The 25,335-nt window shown below is 35.5% G+C and overlaps 2 long non-coding RNA genes across 11 annotated transcripts in view; one reads left to right on the top strand and one right to left on the bottom strand.

Annotated features, from left to right (window-relative positions):
- Positions 1-1,111: 1,111 nt before the first annotated feature.
- Positions 1,112-14,650, bottom strand: LOC132712264 (uncharacterized). Of its 2 annotated transcripts, none has more exons than XR_009622934.2 (4): positions 12,452-14,650; positions 7,959-8,041; positions 7,721-7,861; positions 1,112-1,315 (listed from the first exon to the last, which is right to left on the bottom strand). It is a non-coding gene; the product is annotated as an uncharacterized LOC132712264 (long non-coding RNA). The 2 variants fall into 2 exon arrangements; XR_009622935.2 differs by lacking the exon at positions 1,112-1,315 and adding an exon at positions 4,338-4,475.
- Positions 14,651-14,721: 71 nt separating this feature from the next.
- Positions 14,722-25,335, top strand: part of LOC117665887 (uncharacterized) — a 31,969-nt gene continuing 21,355 nt past the window's right edge. For 6 of the 9 annotated variants that reach the window (XR_004591501.3, XR_004591507.3, XR_004591505.3 and 3 more), the window contains exons 1-3: positions 14,722-14,877; positions 19,594-19,720; positions 21,800-21,870. This is a non-coding gene — a long non-coding RNA (uncharacterized LOC117665887). Of the gene's footprint in view, positions 14,878-16,543; positions 16,635-19,593; positions 19,721-21,799; positions 21,871-23,149; positions 23,275-25,335 lie in introns of those variants that run through there. The other 3 variants (XR_015728759.1, XR_004591503.2, XR_004591508.2) reach the window with 3 other exon arrangements.

The raw sequence follows: 25,335 nt of genomic DNA on the forward strand, positions 1-25,335 counted from the left end.
TCCTTAAAAATGGGTCTTATTTTATATCAGCTGGCCTTCTGTGCTAACTTCAGCTTCAGAGCCATCTTCTAGGGCAGTCCCAGGAATTAGTGTTAGACTTCAATTTAGAAGGACCAATTAAATTTTCACTACATGCCATTAACTCCACCTTGCTGATAACTAGCTCATTCTGGTGGACTAATGTGTATGTATTATAAGTACCATGTGAATAAAGTGGTTTACCTTTGCTTGTTTGTTGAGTTAAAGTAACAAAATACTTATATTATTCTCACAAAACCAAGATATAATGTATATAGATCTAGATCTAGATTTAATAAATTCTCTTCTCACCACAATGAATGGTCTGTGTCTTCCTCATCTTGGGTCCTCTACCAGAGACCTGGGAATTTGAGGGTTCTTCACAGTATCAGCTGTTCCTAACACTGCATTCTTCTGGACCAAGAATTCTGATGATGTTACTAAGATCTGTTAGAGCCACTCTCCCAGTTTAGGAATCAGAGTCTTGAGTGCTCCTACCATCACTGAGACCACTTTGGCCTTTATAATCTTCCTTATTTCATCCAAGTTTTTTTTTTCTTAAATACTCAAAGTATTTCTTGCTTGCTTCTTTCCCTCTTCTCTGTGATCTTAAGTGAAGAGTTAAAAGGGCATAACTGATTGACACACAACAAAATCATTGGCTTATTTTTTTTCTCTTCTTCTGATAACCTTATAACCAAAGGTGCTATATTATCCTTTTTTTGCAACTGACACAGAGAAAATTATTTCATGTTGAGCTACTTGAAGTTTGATAGGCGATCAGGCTAAAGGGGTTATTTATTAACCAGAAAGTTATTGCTTGTTCATGAAAGAGAGCATTTCCTGTGTTCTGACTAAATATTCCCTTTTCTCTTCAACTTTTTCCCTCAAGCTAAGGTAGAAGTACAGTTGTTATAAACAGGCTGTGGAATTCTGATGGGTGTAAAAATATGCCTCCAAAAAACATATTCATGAAGAGTGCTGTAATTTAAAAATAAGCACTTTCATAGGCAATCACACCACTTTAAGACTGCACATATACCCACCAGTTGGGAGACATTGAGTCTGTCATGCGCATTTAGTGTGCTGTTCTTTTTATTTGGTTGGCTCTCAAACATAATAAATTCTCATGTTGTTAAATTGCTTTGATGATCAGATGAGGAGAAGGTACTATTCCTTTGAGAGGATGTCCATGCCGAGGCCTCTGGAAATGTAGCCAAGTTCTGTGCTATTCCTATTGTTGTCCAGGGACTTCCAATATAGGCTTCCAACTGTCCTAATTGTACAAGTATTCTTCCTGGATTATGAAAAGAACCAGTGAGCTAAATGTATTATTATACTTTTTCTACTAAGTATATATTCCTCTCTGGATATGCATATTGCTATTGAAGAAAGCTATAATAAATAGAATATAATGATGCTTATCACCAATAGTGTACTTTCCATGAAGCATAGGTAAATCCCTAACTTGGTCATTATCATACTAATGATTGCTGTTTTAAAATTTAATAACTGACTTCAGTTCAATGAATAAGCACCTAATGAAAAACAATTGTTCTTTGGTAGATCATAGTTCCTAATGACTGTGGAGTAAATGACTCCAGAATAGATTTTCTACAAGTATAGTACAGTACATATACAGTAATACAAGTACTGTACACAAATATAGTACACTACATATACAGTAATACAATGTTCATCATGATACCTTTAGCCATACATACAAAATAAATTCATTGAAATGTTCCATATATGTATTCAATACATATTATTGAATCCTGGATTTTTTATTCTTATAGTGGAGAAGATAACCATCTGGCTGGAATAAAAACCATGTTTAATAATACTTTATGGGCCATTGTTAAAATCCTATGCATGGTTAAATATTAAGCTCAGCACTGCAAGTATTATATCTTGGTAGCCAGTAGTAGATTACTTCCACAGGTTAATTACAAATGATATGTATGTTCTTCTATTCTACTTAATTGGATAAACTACAATCTAGTGTTTTGAAAGAGGGGCAGTCTCACCCAATTAACTTACTTCATTGACATGCATGTTTGCAGTGAAGCCTACTTCATCATCATTTTTTCCAAGTTAGAATCCCAAAGATATTTTTCTTATCATGCTTTCTAACCATTTAGAGTTCTTCTTCATTTTCCAGTTCTATTATATCACTTTCAAATATGGCAAGCAGAATTACAAATCTTTCAACCAGAATAAATGATGTTATAAAACAGAATGAAAGCATTTTATGTTGGAATGATACATAATGATTATGGGTATTTGGGCCTCCTGACTCTGGGATTTTTTCATCTTTAATCCTGTACAATGTTTCCCTATTATTAGAGACTGGTGAGCAATTGGGGGAGGGGAGGTGTTTCTTGGATTCAGTCCTCTTCAAAGACCAAGTGGCAACTGTAGCCAAGAAGGCCTTTGTACATATTCATCTTGAATGTCTGTTGTCTCTGTTCCAGACCAGGAAGTCCTCCAGAAAATCACTTACACCCTACTTATCTGACAAATGGACTGTTACAATACTCTCTACCAATAAAGAATCACTTAGAAGCTATAGCTGGTCCAGAATGCAATATCCCACAATTGTTCCATGAAGTACACAGGCTACCAGTGATTGTCTCAATCACTAGAGCCTTCTGATAGCCTGTTCTTGCTCTCAACTCCTTTGTTTGCTGTGCCAAAGATAAATTTGGAGAATTGTGGAATAATTAATTTAGAGGTTTTGGGGAATTATCAATTTCCCCACATAGCATCCTATTTGTGAGTTAGTAGTATCCACAATAGGCTTCTCAAATTTCCAAAGCGATGACTCTTTTAAAATAGATTGGAAATGTCATTTTAGATAGGGTGTTTTGATTGTTTAGTTTTATGTAAGAACTATAAAGGTCCTTCTTAAAAAAAAAACCTGGAAGAAGATCTCTACTTCAGACATTTTATAATTATTTTTTATTTTATAATTAAATTTATATACCGCCCTACTCTCGAAGGACCCAGGGCGGTGAACAGCCAGAAAGTAAAATATACATAATACAAACGTTAAAAACCATTTAAAATACCTGCCTGAGTCTGTTTCTCCCCATCCAGATCCGTACAGCCTCCAGGCACCGGGACATCACTTCAAGGGTATCATTGGGGTGATCTGGGGTGGAGATGTACAACTGAGTATCATCAGCGTACTGATGGTACTTCACCCCGAAACCACGGATGATCTCACCCAGCGGCTTTACATAAATGTTGAACAGAAGGGGCGAGAGGACCGACCCATGTGGCACCCCACATACACCTTGGGGTCAACCTCTGCCCCCCTGTCAACATAGACTGCGACTGGTCGGAGAGAAAGGAGGAGAACCACCGCAACACGGTGCCCCCCACCCCTAACTCTTCCAACCGGTGCAGCATGATACCATGATCGATGGTATCAAAAGCCGCTGAGAGGTCTAATAGGACCAGGACAGAGGAACAACCCTGTCCCGAGCCCTCCAGAGATCATCGACCAATGCAACCAATGCCATCTCCATGCTGTACCCAGGCCTGAAGCCTGACTGGAACAGATCTAGATAAGCCATAAGACATAATGTTGAGTTGTTTCTGATCTCCTCAGATAACTCCTGGTTTTTAAAAGGATTGCTGCTCTGTCTGAGGCAATACTGTTGATTTAGTTCTTATATATAATGCATATAAAGAAAAGAAACTTCAGTAAAAAAAGTGTTATATGAAATACTTTGTGACAAAAGAAAATATGTTGGAAAGCAGAATACTGAGCTGGTTAAAATAAATTAGAACCGGTGCTTTGCCAAGGCAATGCTTGAGTGGGTTGTTTGGTTGCCCTCAGAATGGAAACTCTTCCCTAAAAAAACTTTGAAATATAATCATAAATGGTAAAAAGCTTCCTGGGGTGCATTCTAAACCATTTAGCATCTCCTAATGCTTATATGAAATGAGAAAATAAAGGGTAGACAATAGGCAGATTGTGTTTATTTTTATGGGTTAGATTTCTGACTCAAACTGTCTGCTGCTTTTAACAACAACTCCATAATTTATTTGCTTCCTACAAAGTGAGAACAAAATGCAAAAACAGTGTCACCAAGTGGCCAAGTGAATTTGTTATACCTGTAACTTTGACAAGATGGGCAGTTAGAATGAGTAAAATATTTATTGCTTTGGAATGGATGGATGAAACAGTTATGGACCAATTCTGATAGTTAGTTGTTGTTTTTTCCAATTCAGTAATAATCTAAAGATTTTTCTGCATGAAAACAATGTTTTGAACTCTGTCATCTTTCTCAAAGTCCTTCCTTTTTTCTTGAATTACTTTCATTCTTTCAGAAATACATAAACCATGGTAAATTCCTTTCATCATTCAGCACTTCTTTTTGTTTCCTGAGTCTGGATGTACCAGATTGGCATGTGTGACCAAATGTTTCTTACTAAAATTATCCCTGAAGTGAAAAAAAATTGAAGGTAAAACTAATGGTGAAATCTTATTCTTGTTTTTTCATAATATTCCATATTTTTATTAAGCTTTGTCTTATAAATGTCCTTTCAAATTCTTCCCACCCGCCCCTTTTTGTTTCCTTATATCATAAGTGCCCCTGAAGACCATTGGCTCAACTAGATTCTAATCCCGTTTTGAGATTTTATCCATTTTTTAAAGGTAAGAAATGAAAGCCACCTCTTTCTTTTGTAAAGTTTTAAATCTTATTCTCTTTTTTTTCTCTACTCTGTATTGCAAAGCTTACTGTTCTTTGGAAATCTTTCTAAATTTTGTCTGAGATTAAAATAAAATAATAAAATAAAATAAAATAAAATAAAATAAAATAAAATAAAATAAAATAAAATAAAATAAAATAAAATAAAATAAAATAAAATAAAATAAAATAAAAGTCTTTCACTGACTTCATCTACTGTTATAACATTGTGTTGTTGCATATAATAATGGTCATTAATATATTATTTGTGCAGCATTATACTCTTTTTAATCCCAAATATGTGTTTGTCTCTCCAAATCTTGTTTACCAAGACTTCTAAAACAATTACATATGATAAAGGGGAAAGTGAGCATTCTAACTTATTGCCTTCGCATATTAGAAAACTTGCAAAGAGTCTTACATTTGTCATGATCTTTGCTATATGCTGTTCAGACAATATATGCTTTCCACCTAAGTTTTAAATTCTTTTGGATTCATATTGTTTAAATTGCTAGTAAGAAAGGCCACTTCAAGTTGTCAAAGGCTTTTTCTGCCTCTCAAAATATTAGTGGAACCTTCTTTTTGGTTGTTGCTGATATATTGTTGCACATATAGTGTATGTGTTATAAATTGTCCTTCATTTTCCTCTAGGGAACATAACCTATTTGTATCAGGGGTGGGTTCTAAAATTTTTTTACTACCGGTTCTGTGGGCGTGGCTTATTTTGTGGGCATGGCTTGATAGTCATGTCTTTAGGTCAAATTCTTGTCAAATTCTTTAGGATTTAGCAGAGGTACTGGTCTACCAGGCTTTTAACTGCTTGAGAGCTGTATCAGTCTACCCATTTGTTCTTGGAGCATCCTGGTCTACCCATTTGTTTTTGGAGCATCCTGGTCTACCCATTTGTTCTTGGACCGTCCTGGTCTACCCATTTGTTTTTCAAGTGTCCCAGTCTATCCATTTGTTCTTGGAGCGTCCCAGTCTACCCATTTGTTTTTCGAGTGTCCCAGTCTACCCATTTGTTTTTGAAGGCACTGGTCTACCACCACACTGCCTTTTAACACTGATCAGCCATAGGGCGGCCCTTTGAAGCCCCATGGCAAGAGTTTAAACAGTTTTTTTCCTTCTAGCCATCAGGTGGGACTCGGGAGGCAGCGAATAGATTGGGGGCGGGGCCAAATAAAAGGTAAGAATAACACGATTGGGGTGGGAAGGGCCCAGCTCCCGAACAAAGAGAACCAGTTTGGTGACGTCATATCGTCACCACTGCCGGCTTGGCGGAACCTGGTGGAACCAGGAGGAATCCACCACTGGTTTGTATATATTGTGTTAGAAATATACTTTCTCAAATGTTCAGCTATTATTATAGTGAATAGTTTATAACTGACATTCAGTAAAGAAACTGATCTATATGGCTAAGTTTTCTTCAGATTATTCCTTTCTTTAGAGATAAAAGTTATATATGTTTTTTTTCTATGTCTTTGGCAATTTTTGTCTGCTTAATTTCATTTATTGTCTTTACCAATTGTCCCAACATTTCTTCTTTTAATTTTTTGTACTATTGGGCTGTCAGACCATCTGAGCCTGGAACTATATCAGTTTTAAGGGTTTTTTTTCTCAATTGATTCCTTAATTTCTAGTTACAGGTTTGTTTAGTATATGTCTATGTTGCTTGGTAAAAAAAAAATATTAACACTGAACCACCAATATATCTGTTCAAATCTTATGAATACTGTGCTAGAAATATAAACATCTGAAAAGTTATTCTGTGATTTCAGGCTTTAGACATAACAATTTGTTCCCTTTCTATATTGCTGTTACTGTCCTTAACTTTGCAGTTTGATATGCCAATTTTTTTCCTGATTTATTTTCAATTATTTGATTGATTGATTTTATCTTCTTTTGTTTCTTAGAATTGTTTTTTTATTTCATTGAATTCTCTGAGTATTTGTCACTCTAGAATAGTTTTATTAATTCTTTGTTTTTTTTCTTCCAATTTTGATTTATATCTGTTTACTGTTTCTTCTGAATTGTTACAAATCTCATAGGAATTTCTCTCATATAAATTTTATCTATCTCCCATATGGTTGTTTCTGACATACCCATACAAACAGAAAAAACACAAATAGATAGATAGTTATTCTTTATTTTCTATAGTATATTATAACTTCTTGGAATTTCAATCTGTCATTTGTCCTCCATTTAAAGAATGATTTCAGTCCTTGAAACCATATTATTAAAATTGGATTGTGATCAGCATATATCACTGGGAGAATCTCTATTTCTTGGTACATGCTGTAAAAGCTTTGGAAACCTAACATATGTCAATAATGGAATATCCTTGGTGTCTGGCTGAGTAAAATGAATAGTCTTCTTCTTTTTGAATTTTGTAGTCCCTAAGTACCTGCCAAAGTCAATGTCTCTATATATTGAAATATTATTTTTTCTGGGAGAGCTTTTCTCCTTTTTTTCTTGAAGTGGTTTGTGCAAATTTGGGTCTTATACTCCATTCACGCCTCTAACAAATAAACTTCTTTTTATAAGGTATTATGAAAAATGGTCCAAGTTGGATATAGTCACAAAGGGGTTGAGTGTGGTTCTATGACAAGAAATTCTTCTTTTGGACAGCTACTTCCCTAGTCAACTATCAGAATACTTTTCAATTGTATTCTGTTATATAATTTATAGCTATGTAGTCCTTCGTGTTATCACCATTATCACCGTTTCACTAGAAAAGGAAAGTATAACTTGAATAATAATAATAATATATTGGCAGTTCTGAAGTATCATATTGGTCACTGTGGGAACTTGCATAATATATTAGGTAGACATCAGTCTAATGCAGCAAAACTCAAAAGTCTTATACAGTCTGTGAAACCATATCCTGGTTTTGAACTTGTTTTCTTACAGAATGGTCCTCATAGGACCATTGACTAGATATTTTTGCCAATTACTTCTGTGTTGTGTAAGAAGTTAGGATATAATTTGGGACTCACCTTTTGAGTCTGAAGAAGGTGAGTGTGTCACAAGGTCAGGCTGAAATATTCCTTGAGAATGTACTGAGCTTCCTCATCCCAAGTTAAAGGAGGAGGGTTTTTTCCCTTTCTATCTTTTGGATAAAATGAAGGAGTTTCGAGCTGATGACAAAAATAAGAAATATGGATGCTTTTAAAATGATAATACATTTTGCAATATAGGCATTTTTGCCTCCATTGAAGATGCCAAAATTATTACCTTGGTTCTGGATGAATTATTCTGTACAGGAAAAGAGCAGAAGGAATCATCTTCAAATTGCTTTGCTTATAAAGTTGTTTTCCCTGTGGGAGCATCAGCACAAGCTATTTCCTTGTTAAAAATGATAAGTGTTATAATTTATCAGCTATTACAAAAGGCTGTGTGGTGTCTGAGAGGATTATATCTAGTGCTACCTCGGGACACTTACTGTGTTTTAACAGCTGGAACTGATAACCTCCAAGATGAGCATATTGTTAGTGACACCATTCAGGCTTCTTTTCTCAAAGAGATTCTCTCTAGAGATGCTGATGAATTTCACCTTAAACATCTCCTCCCTCTCACCCTCTTGTTATCAGAAATCTGGTTTATAGTTTACTGTTCAGCAAATGTTTCTGGATCGAAGATTGAAGCTCTCTTAGCAATACAGAATGAATACAATTCGTTCTGCTATGGCCACCAGCATTCTCTCTAGTACTGTAAAAAAAAATAAAGCATACTTCTCAACAATCTTCTATGTATATTATCAATTCTATCATCTATAAAGAATGATGAAGTTTTTAATGTTACTAATACCATCTTCCACTTCTTCACTGTAGCATCTGCAGTAATGCTGTTAGTTATGATGCCTCCATCCTTATCTTCCATACACTTTCCCTCATTGAAGTTTGACATGTGTCTGTTTCCTTTGCTGCCACAAATGGGACAATGTGCTATGAATTTCTATAAACCTGATTCGTAGCAACTCCATGTTATCTTCTCCAAATTGTAAACACATTAGACTGAATGAATCCACCATAGGATGAAGGCCTTCATCAAAGAAAATGGTTATAATCTAACACTCTAGTTAAGTGTGAATTGATAGGTAGATGTGTTTTGAGTCCCTGGGTCAGGACTGAAAGAGAGCTACTGACTCAAAGTGGCTCCTCTGTTTAAAGGAGCAATAGAACCTCAATTTCCCCTCTTGTAGTCCAAGACTACTACTGCACTACACTGTAGATGGATGACGGACAGACAGACAGACAGACAGACAGACAGACAGACAGACAGACTCCCTATCTGCAGTTTAAAGCAGTAAGGCCTGACTAACCAATTCCCAATTATTTTGCTATTCTGCTTATGTTGATCTAGATGAAATAGCAACCATAAACAATTCCACCTGCTGAAAGCTTTGCAATTACACATTACAGGAAAAAATATGTCCTGAGGAATATTTTTTACTGCTTGTATATCATGAATTGAAACACAATATTTCAAAAGCCTTTTACTTTTCAGATTGGTAGGCATTAAGGAAATGGATTTGACAATAATCTGCTGGGTATGCGTATTTATAGAATTCCAATTAGTGGCCCAAACAGTGTTATTCTTGGTGGAGAATGACAAAGTTTATAGAAGAATAAGATGAAAGCCAGATATGAGGATGATAGATTACATTAAATATACATTATGTTTGTAAAATAAAAAGTTCAGAGAAAATTTACTGGCTTACTATTTGAGTCAAAAAAAAAAAAAAAGGGAAACAAGAACACATTTACGCAGGTATTTAAGAAGTTAGCCAAGAGTGAAAAAGACACTCTTCTAACTTCCAATGCTATGCTATCAAGAAGGTATATTTTATAAACAAACATAAAGAATTTTGAAATCAAACTGTATCTGCCTACATTTGTGTTATTTTCAGCATCTCCATAAATACTTTATATAAATGGCACTGCTTCTTGGAGATCTTTGAAACAGCAAACAGAACAAAATGAAAACTGTATAGGATACTGTAATGTGCAATCTGCAGCACTGTTATGTAAACATTATTTTGACACTTTGGAAAAATGACCTCTTTATGGCACCCTCGACAGTCCAATAGTGTACTGCAGGTCTTAAATGTTGCTTTTATTCCTTAGAAGAAGGTCTACAATATTTGGCAAGTTAGGGAGTCACACTTCTGAGTCTGACATGCTAAGAACAGAAGTCCGAATGCAACTTTTAAAAGTTAAAACAAAGCCACAGTTAATTATAGAAATTGATGGATTGATTACATACTATCAGGTTGTGATAAACTCTTCATGACCACATAGATTTTCTCAATAATTATTTGTCTCTAACCTGGTCTTCCAGGTCTCCCAATGGAATGTGGGCTTGGCAATCACATTAGAAGGAGCCCTTGGTTTATAAAGGTGCAAAAGGAGAAATGTGCTTTCAAACGTGCACGGTTATATTATTGTAATCTTACAACAAGGTTATTGTTGTATTTCTGGGTGCACTTTATTTTTGGTACCACCTCACAAGGCTGACAGTTGTCTGATTTTTGAACTGCTTTTATTGGGGTTTGGGGCAGTGGTGGGTTGCTACCGGTTTGCCCCGGATTGGGGAAACTGGTACTGGCGGCGGAGGGAAGCTCCTCCCACCCACCCAGACATCTCTGTGCATGTGCAGAAGTGCCTGCAAGTGAACCAGTAGCAACCAAAATTGAAACCCACTATGGGTTTGGGGTTGTTTGTTTGCTTGTTGTTTTGTTTTTAGACTTGTCTAAACTGGGGAAAAACCTATAAATAGCAAATTAGGGAGGGAAGGTTCTGGTTCTTTTTTCTTATATTTTTTCAGTGTAAAGGAAAGGATGCTTATCTCTTTAGTAAAAGAGTGGCTAATTGCATCTGATGTTTGTTTTGAAAATAACCACTGCTGTTATTCATTTGCAAAATAGCTCTTACTTCAGAACTATGGTGGTAGAACTCGGCCAGCTACTTCTGATCAGAAGTGGTTACAGAGGCTACAAAATCAGCTACTAATTGTTCATCCCTGAGCTGTATTGCAGGCTGCAACTCTTGTATATATAATGTTTGTTGCTTTCATTTCTCTGTCAAGAATGTAGCAAAAAAAGCATTGAGAAAGTCAGCAAAATTATACCTAAATCTGAGATTTCTTGCCTCACCTCATAGATATATTTTTGACTACATCATTGTATTACATCCCAAGAACTGTGCCTTACTGTTTAAGGATAGTTTATTCTTTTTTTTTTCTTTTTTCATATGATTGAAACCATCTGGCCATCCATCATGGTGTTATCTGAAGTCTTTACTCAGCTGGTGACTATTTTCTTGCTGTACTGACTGATCCTTGTCTGTTTTACAGAGAAGACTTCCCTGGCATTTCAAAAGTCTCTCCCTATGATGAAAATACTCAGCATTTAAATTTTGAATGTCTAAACCAGAAATCAGGAAATAGGTTTTATTTAAGTTCAAATAGTTATCACCTTCTATACCTAATTTGTTTTTTTAATTGCTTTTATACTGTATATGTAATAAAGATCTTTTAGCATTATCAGTAAATTCTAGATTAAATAATCTCTCATGATAACCAAAAGTTGCCATCAATTTCAAGTGGAAAGAGGCATTTTCTAAAGTAAACATATGATCTGAAATAAACTATTGATCGTATCTCAGCACTATCCATACGTCAAGTGATTTATTATAATGATGAATGTAGTACAATTACAGAATTGGCTAATTATTTAGTACTACTTTGTAAAAATATTACCAAAAGTATTCTCCCCAATTTTTAAATTTATATTATTATTTGAATTTATGGAAAGTTCCAAGGAGTTAACAGAAAGTTGTAATCCCTGGAGTAAATCTCATTGAACCCAATACAATTTCTTTATGAGTAATAACACTATATCTCAGAATGTCCAAGTCATTATCATATAGTTATTGTGAATACAATGGCTAAGAACATATTCTAACAAGATAGCTTAGCTATAGTTAAGCCTAGCTTAGTTATAGCTTAGTTATATTTATAATCTGACTGATTTTGTTTCTTGACTGATTTTTTACATTGATGAGAAATTATTTAGAAATAGAACCTTAAATCTTTCTTAAACTACTTTGTGCTATTCACCTTAGAGTTACATTCATTAGAAATTCCAGCTCTTTTATTTAAAAAGAAAATGAATTAAGGAAGGCTTTTTTAAATCTTTCCAATTGACAATGATACTGTTAGGAAAGGACCAGGGAAACAAACCTAGAAAAATATTTTATTGTCACCAGACTGGTGGCTACAAAAACAAAAGAACAAAATCCAGTAATACAAACAGATGAATATACAAAGAGGCAAACACAAGAAATGCAAACACATCCATCTTCCTTCTATTTTCAAGTTATCACTACAATCGCTCACACTGTAGAAGAGATTGAATAAATCACTGAATAATTTCAGAAAACTAGAAAACTCTGCTTGCATTTTTATGATGGTTTATGACCCACTGTTATCCCCTGGGAGATGGCTGTAATAACACTGGTTTATTACTATTGAACTAGTTAAACTAGTTTTCCCTTTAATTTTTCTATATCCAGAACTAAGAAGGAAAGTATAGTTTTAGCATTCAAATGCTTTTTTGGAATTCTAGAAATGAAACAATACAATTATCCCTCTAATTCCCTTTTTAAAACCAATATAGATAAGCTGTGTTCCATAATGATTTCTGCTTCTATCTTTTTATCTTTTACCTTCTTATGGGTGAAAAGAGTAGTCTTTTAGGTCAAGCAAGGGCCATCTTAGTCCAGCATTTGACTTTTCATTGTAATCACCTGGGTATTTTAGGAGAATTTGAAAGAAGGTGAAATATGAAGCTCAGTGTAGAAAGTATGTTCCCCGATGCCAGAATAAGCCTTCAAGATTCACAGCATAAATGTCATTTATTGTGTGCGACCCAGAGTCTCCTTTGGGGGAAGATGGGCAGCATATAAATTGGATTTATAGAAGTGTGGATAATTGATGAGACAATATCATGGGACAATAGAATAGAAGACAAAGAATTAGAGTCAATCCTAAAGTATCAAAATCTGAAAATTGAAATGGAAAGATTCTGGCATAAACTGTCTGTGATGATCCCAGTGATTATTAGCACACTGGATGCCATGCCAAAAATTTTGGACAGCACTTAGACAGTATGTGCACATAACAAAATTTCCCTTCATTACTTGCAAATGGCCACACTGCTTGGTCCAGCACATACAGTATGCTGATATATCACAAATTCTTAGATTCTTAGAAAGAGCTCAATGCACATGAAGGAAAACATCAGCTAAATAATTGGCAGCTGTGACTTCACATTGTGGTGAACAGACAATAATTACTTGGAATAGCTTACATTCTGCAATTATACAATTAACATCATCATACAACATCATCTACCTATCCCAGGTCCTTGGGAAAGGACTCAATAGATGAATAAAAATGCCAAACTCAGTCTAAACATTTGTTTAACTGTGTGACAAAGCATCATTATCATCAAACTAGAACATGGCAATCTTTTTAGCTTCCACCTACAGCGGTTCGAATCTCTAGTGCCGCGTAATGGGTTAAGCTCCCGTTACTTGTCCCAGCTTCTGCCAACCTAGTAGTTTGAAAGTACGTAAAAATGCAAGTAGAAAAATAGAGACCACCTTTGGTGGGAAGGTAACAGCGTTCCATGCACCTTTGGCATTTAGTCATGCCGACCATATGACCATGGAGACGTCTTTGGAAAGCGCTGGTTCTTTGGCTTTGAAATGGGGATGAGCACCGCCCCCTAGTGTCGAGAATGACTAGGATATATGTGCGAGGGGAACCTTTACCTTTACCTTTTAAAATCTCTCCAAATATTCTACCTACTAGTATCTTTTTACCAGGAACAGAACTGTTCAAATCACCTCTTACCAGTTATTGGTTTTCATTCTTTAAAGATTAAATTTCATTCTGTCAGTTAGTTATAATCTAAGAAGTCCAATATTGTGATCATTCCATATTTTTCTATTGAAGGACACTTATTTAATAGACCCAGGTCAACCATAGCAAGATTGAATGGTTCTGGATTCTGGATCTCCTGCTACTTGTAAGTTATTATCTTTAGTTTTTGGTCATGGCATTAGAATGTCTGAGTTAATACAAAGACCTTTGCCTAGCATTACAAATTACATTAATGCAGCTGCTGGGCAAGACTTGCTCTTGTGAATATTTTCTAATCTGTGCATTATAAATAGCAAAATGTGTTCCATAGTAATCATGTTTTATATTTGTTACAGTGAGGGTTGCTGAAAAATAGCAGGAAAATTGTTAGCATTGTTTATGTATGTCATAAACATCATTAGAATGAATTTAAGAATCAAATATTTTCATTTACACATACTGAAGACCTGTATACTGCACAAGTCCAAAAGAGGGCTGTGAAAATATTTACAGACCCCTCACATCCTGGACATAAACTGTTTCAACTACTACCCTCAAAACGATGCTATAGAGCACTGCACACCAGAACAACTAGACACAAGAACAGTTATTTCCCGAATGCCATCACTCTGCTAAACAAATAATTCCCTTAACACTATCAAACTGGTTACTAAGTCTACATTACTATTAATCTTCTCATCTTTCCTATCACCCATCTCCTCCCACTTATGACTGTATGACTGTAACCTTGTGCTGGTATCCTTAAGATTTATATTGACTGTTCCCTATGACTATCATTAAGTGTTGTACCTTATGATTCTTGACGAACGTATCTTTTCTTTTATGTACACTGAGAGCGTATGAACCAAGACAAATTCCTTGTGTGTCCAATCACACCCGGCCAATAAAGAATTATATTCTATTCTATTTAAAGGAAAAAATCCAATCAAGTCAGGAATACTTCTGCATGTTGAATGTTATCAGAATAGTGAAAGGTTCATTGTGACATCACAATGCATGCTCCATTCTTTACTTGCATGCATCATCATGACACAAGAATAAAAAGGGGTGAAGATTGTATGCATTCCTTCATTTGTTCCTCCACATTAAACCCTGGTCATCCATTGATCTAACACATTTCCTGAATCCTAGATTTCAAAATAAGTATCAACTATTAGTTTGGGACCAAAATTATTTGGAAGCCAGTACATGCATCCAACTCATAGTAAGCACTTTTGAAATAATGTTTGCACTTCATTGTACTATTTTTTATAAAGTATATTATATTATAACAGTGTAATCTGGATATTAAAAAGAAGAAAATGCTACCTGAGGAGAGATATTAATCTAACAAAACAACCGTATGTCCTTATGATTCAAATCCAACATAAATAATAGCTAAGGTGTTTCAGAACAGCTGTACATCTGCTGCCAAATGGTACAGCAAAAAGTTTATCTTAGAATAAGGTAAGAAATGTGAACTTTAGCTTCTATTAAAAATACAATTGCTATTGTTTGAGGGAAAATCTGGATAATGTTAAAGGAATAAGGAAGTTCAAGATATACTTGAATCAATGTGCAAACCCTCTTATTATTTTTCTCTGTGACATTTCTCCTTCAGGAAAAATAAGATAATTAGTGCAGCTTAAAATCATTATTTGTAAGTGCCTTCTAGCATAGTTAGGACATTTTTTTTTAAATTTGATTTATATGCCGCCCTTCTCCGGAGACTTAGGGCGGCTTACAATGTGCTCAGCAATTTAATAAGAGGTCAGTTCCTCCTGCAATGTTAAAGCTTTGTGGAATGGCCCTTTGTTCATTTACATAAATTTTGTTCCCTTCACAATCAATGGGTCCATTTTTAAATGAAGGGACAAATAAAAAGTTATCATTTGCATTGTGTTTTTTTTTCCTTTAATGACTGGCCTTGAGCAATTGTGTGCTATCCTACTTTTTTTTTTCTAAGTCAGCTTGTAATATTTAGAAATATGGTTTGAAGTTTCTGCATTGTGACAGGAAGTGTAACCAAAAGCTTGAGTTCTAAAAGCAAAATAAACAGTGCCTGGATGATTACATTTTAGAGGCTTTCATGTACATTTTCATTTACATGAACTCACACACTCAAACTACTGTTAAAAAGAGAGAAAGGGAGAAAGAAAATCCTTGTATTACTAGACATTTTCAATCATTTTAACTTGAGAAATTAAATCAAGACTTAAAACCACCCAATTCTCACCCGTTTGCATCATTTCTCATGGTCCTATTTTGAGAATTAATTCAAACCAGATTGTTGTTCCATACAAAGCAAATGCACATAAAGTGATGGTTAAATCCAGTCAGTGGTGTTTAGAGTAAACACTTTGAAATCAATGGAAATTAACCTAATATGATTACATAAAGCTGTTTTAGTTCAATTGGTCTGTAATGAGTGTGCATGACAGGCAAAATAGACAATAGTAAATTGTGAACTATTTTGTTCCAAGGTTTGAGAACCCACTTAAGGTACCAGACATGGGATAGAAAAATAAAAAGCTTTGCTTTTTTTCCAGCCCTATTAATATTGTTACTATCTTAGTAGTACTAAGGTACTACTATTACTATTTCTTTTGGGAACAAACCTTCTTGCAAATATGCTTTTTTATGGCTGTATAGTTTTTGTTTGCTTGCTTGTTTTTAAATACTTTCAAAGGAATTAAGGCAAGAACTAGACTCCTGGAACATAGGCTGTCTAATCCTGGATTGAGGTCACTATATAATTAACTAAATAAATTCTTAAGTGAAGCAAAATAATTTATGATTTATGTATCATTTAGTTTGCCTCTCAGTCAAAATCTGTTCAACTGTACAGCTTTTTTCTGAAATTCTAGAGGTTTTGTCCTTCAATTTCTCAGTATCATGCTGAAATGTGTGGGTGGATAGAGAGCTGAAGGTCACAGCATGCAAGAGACTGCCATCAAATCACCATGGTTCCATGGAAGCACAGTATGAAATTATTTAAAACTATCTTTAATTTTTAAGTGTTTTGTCCTTAATGAACAGTATAATTTTTGTGCATTCTGTGGCTACCAAAAAAAAAAAAAAGTGGTCCAGAAGCTGCATTCAGCTTCCATGATACCCATCATCAATTTAAATGAAGGTCCTTTAAAAATATGAAGAGTTGACTATATGGATTTGCTAACCTGATAACCATTGTAATTGTAATTACAACAGTAATGTCCTGACTATACAGGAAGACTTCAGAGACTACTTTGTATACATGATAACTAAGCATGTATTGTTTTCTACCATAAAAGCTCTAAGACAGATGGTTCTCACATAGTGACAGGGAGCATTGATTAAGTAGTATTTTCAGAGTATCTCGCTGAATAAAAATATGGATATATCTGGAGAGATGTGAGTTTATGCCAAGAATTTTTTTCAAAGAAAAACCTAACAAAAAACAAAATTCACTCAGTTTAAGATTGTTTTAAAACAAATAGCCCAAAAGTGGATACTTTATTAAAGTTCACAAGAAACAATGGGATACAAAATAGTTCCTTTTCCCCATAATTTTTATTGAGGCTTACAAATTCAAAGATTGAGAAAACTAATACAACAAAGAAAAATATAAACAGTAAAGCAAAGAAGAAAAATGAAGAAAAATAAAAAGGAAAAGGAAAACAGAAGAGAGGGAATATATATATAGGCTGACACTCCTCCCCCTAAACAAGTATAAATAATTTGACTAACTTAACATCTTCTCTAGTACATTAATTTTTAAAAAATCTCTTCTTCCCATATCTCATTCCTTATCACTAGTCAAATCACAGTCTATTAAGAGCTGCCAGAAATATTAGCTATTTGGATTTGGATTACAGAATTTTGTTGTGCTTTATTGCTTAGAGAAAATACTAAATTTGGATTATCACACACACACACATATATAAATTTCATAATCCAAATTTAGTATTTTCTCTAAGCAATAAAGCACAACAAATCTCTCTTGAATTGTAAACAAATCTTTAAAGCCTCATCATATAATCTTGGTCAAAAAGAAATCCCATTAACCAGAATCCATAACATACATTTCAAACAGATTCACTTTATAAATTTTCTTTTCATTTTTCAAAAGCTTGATATTTAGTTTCATCAAGTAGTGTAATATTGCTCTTATATTCTGGAATTTTTAAACACTTTGTCATATTATCTCATCATTTTTATAATGAAGCATTTTTTTTAAAACTCCAAATCCATATCAGTCTCATTTTTTTAATCCAATAAAATGTATTGTTTTTCTGTATTCTCTGCTATAGTGTCACATAAACTTGTAATGCCTGACTAAATTGTTCCCACACAGCCTTAATTTCTTCTAGATTCAAATAGCATTGAATAGATTCAAATGGTATTGATCTGTCTCTTCTCCTTTCAGTGTAATTGTTTGTTCTCTCTGGTTCCCTCTAATAACCCTGCAAGTCCTCATTTATTTATTTTCCAGGAAGCAAAATTTTCCCATGGGATAATTTCTTACCACTAATTTAAATACATACATACACACATACATACATAGGTTAAAGGTAAAGGTTTCCCTCACACATAGAGTCATTCCTGACTCTAGGGGGCGGTACTCATCTCTGTTTCTAAGCCGAAGAGATTCTGTGGTCATGTGGCCAGCATGACTAAACACCGAAGGTGCACAGAATGCTGTTACTTTCCCACCAAGGTGGTCCCTATTTTTCTACTTGCATTTTTACATGCTTTCAAACTGCTAGATTGCCAGAAGCTGGGGCAAGTAATGGGAGCTCACTCCATTATGTGGCACTAGGAACTCAAACTGCTGAAGTGTCAACCTTTCTGATCGACAAGCTCAGCATCTTAACCACTGAGCTACCACGTCCCCCACATACATACATACACACATACTATTTTACTAATTTTTATACACCACACAGAAAATATTTCTTCAAATCCATCTAGCTCCTTAACTTTCCAAAATCAACATTCTAGTTCCACTTTTGCTGTTTATCAAAAATTAAAGCTTATTTTATTAATCTTAAAACTTAATCAAAGCTTCTTTCATCCATGATAGGAGGAAAATCTCCTGGTATAATACAACTTGTCATTGGGAATGTTCTTAACCTCCCAATGAAATTAGTAATAAAAGGAGCAACTTATTAACAATGAAGCACCAAGCATGGCTTTGGCAAGATAAATACTCCCTTAGCCTTCAGATCCCTTAAATCTTCTGGAAATGGTTGTTTTCCAATTTATTTGCAGAGAGCATCTCTACAAAGCCAAGCATGGGCAAACCCTTTGTTCTCCATAGTCTGGAGAACAATTTCAAGTACCCGATGATTTCACCATCTCTTATTTCAGCCACATACATCAGTTTTACTAAAACCAGAGTCATTTTTAGTCTGCTATGCTGCTCCTGGCCTCCGACATACAAAATAGTTTCAATAGCTATTTTTTGATCCCAGTATTTTAAAATTGAATATCATTCATGAGTTTCATTGATTATACAATATATGGACAGAAAAGATAATAAAAACATAGAATGAATCCCTAGCTAAATGTTAGCATTTATAATGTATTCCAACTTTTATCCTCTCAAGAAAAGAATAAGTGTTTTAGTTCTTTGGATTAATGAAATAGATTGGTATAAAGCTATAAATCACTCAAAATAACCCAAAGGCAAAAAAAAAAAAAGTAAAATAGTGTAAATCATGCACAATAGTGTAAGCATGACACATATAGAAAGCTGTTTTTAACATTTAACATTTCTAATGTACCATGGACTGTTTCATAACACTGTGTACAATCCAAGTTGACATACCTTCAAAAGGCATGGATAGAGTGATGAGAAAATTGTTGTTATGCATGGAACTGACATACTAGATAAAGATGCATTTTCTTTTTCCTTTTATAACAACAGGGATATATGGTTTTTTTTTTTTTCATACAGAGAAACTGATTGGTTATGGCTCCCAGATCTATGCAAACTTCTGGATGATTAGCAAACATGGCAGCAGATATGCCTAAAATTCTAGATTTTATTGCTATCTTTTTGGCATGTGGATCTTTTCAGGCAGGTACGGTACACTTAACCCTGGAAGTTAATTAAGACCAGAGAAAATACAGTGTTTCTTTTCACAGTATGTTAGCAATATCCCTAAAGTTCTTCCACATGAATTGGGATTCTTACTAGCTTAGAAACCAAGACAAATTCAAAGTGGAGATATTTGTGAGTTATTGATCATTATAATCAAGACTTCCACAACAGAGTGTGTGTCTTACTGAATATACTTGTGTTACAGTCAGACTTAGCCCACATTCCTATGTATGCTTATCTGGAATTAGTTCTGTATAAAATAAAGGTACTTACTTTTAAGTAAACTTGCGTGGGACTAAATAGTTAGCCAAGGATGATTAATGCCAGATGAAATGTATTCATTACAAGTATAAGTAATTTTTTGAGAACTGCATTGCCTGCCAGACCTGCATTTAAGAGAGAGAAGTATTTCAAAGAAATAAATACCCAGTCCTCAGAGGCAGCATATCTTTAAATGCATTTTGTAGAAAGTGAGCTATTGCATTTCAGACTTTTTTTAACTGGTTTTCTTGACTGATCTGGCCAACCAGTATGGGAAATGGGATCGTGAATTAGATAGACCTTTGGTCTGATCTAGCAGGAACAGGAAGAATTGTTCTACAGTTCAATAGAAGGTTGCATGGATTTGTAAACAAGTCCTTTAAATTAATCTTAAATTATTTTGGGAATCAGTTAACATTTATGGGATGTGAGTCTAGTAGAAATATATCTTAATTTCAGTAAAGCTTTTAAAAAGTATTCCATGATTTTTGATTTACAAACTAGATAAATGTGGACCAAATTTTACATCTATGAGGTAGATCAAAACTAAATTAAATAATGTTCTTTATGAATTTTTCATCAAAGTCGAGTGTAGTATCAAGTGGGATGGATGCATGGTTTAGTCCTAGAACTAGTTCTTTCACTATTTCCATTTCCATTTCTATTTCCATTTCCAGATTAAAAAAAAATAAAAATGTAATAATTACATTTGGCATGCAAAATTAGATGAAAGCTAACATTATAATAGCTCAAAAACAAAGTTTCAAGTAATTTTGATAGCATAGACAAATGGACTAAAAAGGTAAAATGGATTTTAAGATTCCCCTAGATCTGTGGATTTCCTATTTCAGTTCTTACGGAAGTTGCATGCCCTAAACAAAACCAGTATGCAGGTTGGAACTGCTCCTGACTTGTTTTCTGTTCAAGGAACAGGTGACAATTATGGCCAGGAGGGCCTTTTCACAGATTAATCTTATTTAAAAATTATGCCCTTTCCTGGATTGTAAGGGACTAATCACAGCCATTCATGTCTTTCTCATCTGTCAAATGGATTACTGCTGTGCATGGTATGTGGGTAGACCTAAGCTGTGATAGGTCTACAAGTCTGCAGCATGAGTAGTTGTTTATGTCAGACCTGGAAGCCATCTTTTACATTTGAGTCTTCAGGCCTTCCACATCTTCTTCTGTGGGAAAATGGGAGGGGGCATTGCATAGAGTGTGGATAATATGTAGTCAAAATAACATTCCTTTCTCAGAGAGTCAAGGATACTTTTCCCTGGCATCTGGAGTCGGATGATTGGGAAGTATCTTCAGTTTGAGCAGTGGCTGACTGGACCATGTGATGGACATGAGGGTGCTGGGCAGGGACTTGAACTTTCAGTTGGGTGGGGAAAACCTGGAAACTTTCAGATTCGGGTTTTCCCAGATGTGCCAATATGACATCTCCAATAAATTGTAACTTTGAGGAAATCCAAGTCTCGGAGTTTATTTTCTCTGGGGGTGTTACTTGGAACCCTAAGAGTTGATGCATCTCAGTCTGCCAATATTGTACTATTGTTTTGCAAGTTTCCCACACTCCCAACAGGCTCCAGGGTGCTGCTCATCAGCTATACAGCCTTTCATTGAACGGGGCCAGGTTACTTCAGGGACAGTCTTTCTCTAATTGTTTCTGCCCATCTCTCTAATCGAGCAGAATAGGCCTGCTTCTGGTCCATCTATTAGACATGCCAGATAAAGAAACATGCAAAGCATGCTTTCCACATTGTAGTACTTACCTAAAAACACCATATCTCCTCAGATTTACTTGATCCAAACTCTGATGGCATTTAAAAACTTGGATTTCCCTCAGGCATGAAGTCTTGAAGTTAGGTAAGACTGTCACTGTGATTGCTTCTTACTGTGCTTGCTATTATATGAGATGAGTAGATTTTCCTAATTATTTCATTTATATAGTAAATTTATTTGCCATCCATCTCACTATCCAAAAAGACTCTGGATGGCTTATAATACAATAAAAACACAAATATTAAAACATTAAACTTAACAAGGTTTCAAAACTAGGTTTAACAAAACTATGAACCATGTACATGAGTGATATGGAGGTAGGATCTTCTCTTTTACTCCACCCACCACCTCCAATGCAAAGTGCCCCATTGGACCCCAAGCCAATTAGCAGAGCCAGGTCCTTAAGGCCAAGACAATGGGTGTGGATCAGTGGTGGGATTCAAAAATTTTTACTACCAGTTCTGTGGCTTGGTGGGCATGGCATGGCTTGGTGGGCATGACTTGGTGAGCATGGCAGGGGAAGGATACTGTAAAATCTCCATTCCCCTCCCCACTCTAGGGGAATGTTACTGCAAAATCCCCATTTTTTCCCGATCAGCTGGGACTCAAGAGGTAGAGAATAGATGGGGACGGGGCCAGAGGTGGTATTTACCGGTTCTCTGAACTACTCAAAATTTCCACTACTGGTTCTCCAGAACTGGTCAGAACCTGCTGAATACCACCTCTGGTGTGGATCTCACTCTGCCAACAGGAGGTTCCAAAGCGAGTGGCCAGAGCAGGAAAAGCTTTTCTTCTTGATACTGCCAGCCAGAATTCCTTTACTGATGGGGTTCTACCAGAGCGAATTGGGTGGCCCAATACCATTGGGGTGAGACGGTTCCTTAAGTAACCTGTTTGTTTTCATTGTTTTCTTCTTTTTGTTATTGTGTTGCTCTCCATGTTTTAGGACTTGTGGATTTCAACTCCCAGAATTCCTCAGCCAGCCATGCTGGTTGGGGATTTCTGGAGTTGAAGTCCACAAGTCTTAAAGTTGGCAAGTTTGGAGACCCGTGTTTTAGAGTTTACCTATTTGGAACTAAGTAATGTTGAACTGGGACATTGCCCAGTGGCCTCTCCGAGTAGAAATATGTTGGCTCCCAGAATGCGGTAACCTTTTCCCTTCATTGCATTAGTGGTGAATATACTTTATAAATATTCCTTCTCCAGAAAGTCTCAGCTTTATGCCTATGTTGGGGTCTTTTTGATGCAAGTTGAAAATCACTTTTATTGTCATAGACATTTTAGGATGATTCTGGTAGAAGGGGTCCAAGAACTTCCAGTCAGATATTATGCAGATTTTCTCCCCCCCCCACTTCCAAGATAGATTCTTGGAAAGAAAAATGATGAAATGAGTGATACAAATGGAAGACATTGTCATATGGATCCCTTATAAAACCCTGTGAATAAAGCAGATTGGCTGTGAAATAAAATCATCACCAGGAAACACCAGACATCTCATAGTGTCACTTATATGCATTTCAAGATCTTTGCAGTACTGTTGCTTCTACTGGGTTCTATTCTGAAAATGTTTACATTAGCTTTATATTTTGCAGTTTAAACAATTCTCTCTCCCCTTTCTCTTCCTTAACCTTTTTGCTATTCAGTAAATACCACCATGCAGAAATAAATTAATAAATGGCCAACTAAAAGCAGTGATGGCAGTAGCCCAGATAACTTTCTCCCAAGTTCATTAAGTTAGCACATTGGTAAATGGTAATCTTTTTAGGCTTTGAGAAATACTTTTTTCAATGGCTTTAGAGAAAATGTTTTGCATGATTCCTTGTTGATTGAATGAACAGTGGATTTTTTTTTGCTTTGAATTTTATAGAGTCTATAAAAGCTTCACATTTCCCACTAAATGGGTTGTAAGTTTTAAGGAGGCAGGGGGAGGCAGAACATTCTATATCTGAAAAGCTTCTAGCTCCATTCACACATCCTGTACTCTTGCCTTCATTATCAAACTTACATTTTGCACACCAGAACTGGATTCAGCCTTTCATTTTCCCATTTTTGGGCAAAGTGCCTACCCTTATGCACACTTAATAAATCCAGACAGAGAGAACTTTGGGCATAAAAGGCTTAGAAAAAGGGTGGGGATTACTCGTGGAAAGAATAACACTGGATTGTTATTCTAAAGAAAGCTCACATTTGTTTTCAATATGGACCTTGAATATAGCATGGAAAATTGAAAAGGTAGCTTTCTTCTAAGGCAGCAAAAAGTGATCCCATTCAAACAGTATCCAGTGTACAACAGCATTTGGAACTGAGTAATTTCCAAGCCATTACTCAACTTGCTTTGGTTACATTTTTTTCAAAGGTAAAATAAACCCAACTAATAATTGCTGCAGCAAGGCTATAAGTCTTCCATTCCCTCCCACCAGCACAAACAATGTATTTGTATATTCTGTTTCCTAAATGAAAGCTTTAAAAATGCTGCAGGTAGTGCCACTGTGATTTTGCCAGCACCTGTTCTTAATGTAAGCCAAAGGCTACAGTAACGTCTCTGCAGAAATGCCAGGAAAGTATGGTGATTTTAAACAGGAGAGAAGAAAAAAATCAGGGAATGGAAAGGAAAGATGAGGCAAATACTTCTGACCTCTTTCAGTCTAGAATGCATCCCCTTTAAGTCTCAGGTGTAGTCCCCAAAGCCCTCCAAAAATTGTTCCCCAACTTTTAATGTAACAGAAGAAGAAACGGTGAAGTGCAATTTCATTAATTTAACTAGTTTTTCATTTAATTTTGCCATTTATAAACCAGATCTGAAAAGGGCCGTGTACCTCTATGTTAGGCCACATTCTTCAACTCTGGCAACTCTGAATGATCCAGAAGATGATTGTGCATTGTTAACCCTTCTTAGTTTTCCTCTCCCTCACTTCTTCCTTTCCCTTTCATTGCCTACTGCCTCACTGGAAGTGGTTGTGTGATTAAAAAAAACCCACACAACCAGGGCCGGATTTAGATGAAAAGAGGCCCTAGGCTATTCCACTTATGAGGCCCTTTCACCTATAGTGAAAGTGTAATTTTAATTTTGCTAACAATTTGAATGTAGGCCCCTCTTGATCTTGAAGCCCTAGGCTGAAGCCTAGTTAGCCTATAGGAAAATCCGGCCCTGCACACAACTGTCCTTGTCAACTGTCAGGTGTGATATCTAGTTTGGTTGGATGCTGCTGCCATTTATTTCAATAGGTGCACAATTGTTGATGGAATCATAGAACATGACTGGAAGAACATAGGAAGGACAGACAGTGATACAAGCTGGGAGAAAAAGCAAAGGATGGGTTGAGACAAAAATCTAAATTTCATACTTAAGATTTTGAAATTTAATTCAGTTTGGACCCTTATGAGCATGTACAGAATTGATTTTTCAGGTCACTGAAAAAAGCCAAGACAGTGGACTTAATATCCCAGCTCTGTTCTTTTTTTACATGCATTGCATGCAAAATATTGCTTAACGCATTGTAATCTGCCCTGAGTCTCCGGAGAAGGGCGGCATATAAATCAAATTTTATA

This window comes from Pantherophis guttatus, chromosome 1 (assembly GCF_059756535.1).
Source record: "Pantherophis guttatus breed Tessera chromosome 1, ASM5975653v1, whole genome shotgun sequence".
Lineage (NCBI taxonomy): Eukaryota > Metazoa > Chordata > Lepidosauria > Squamata > Colubridae > Pantherophis > Pantherophis guttatus.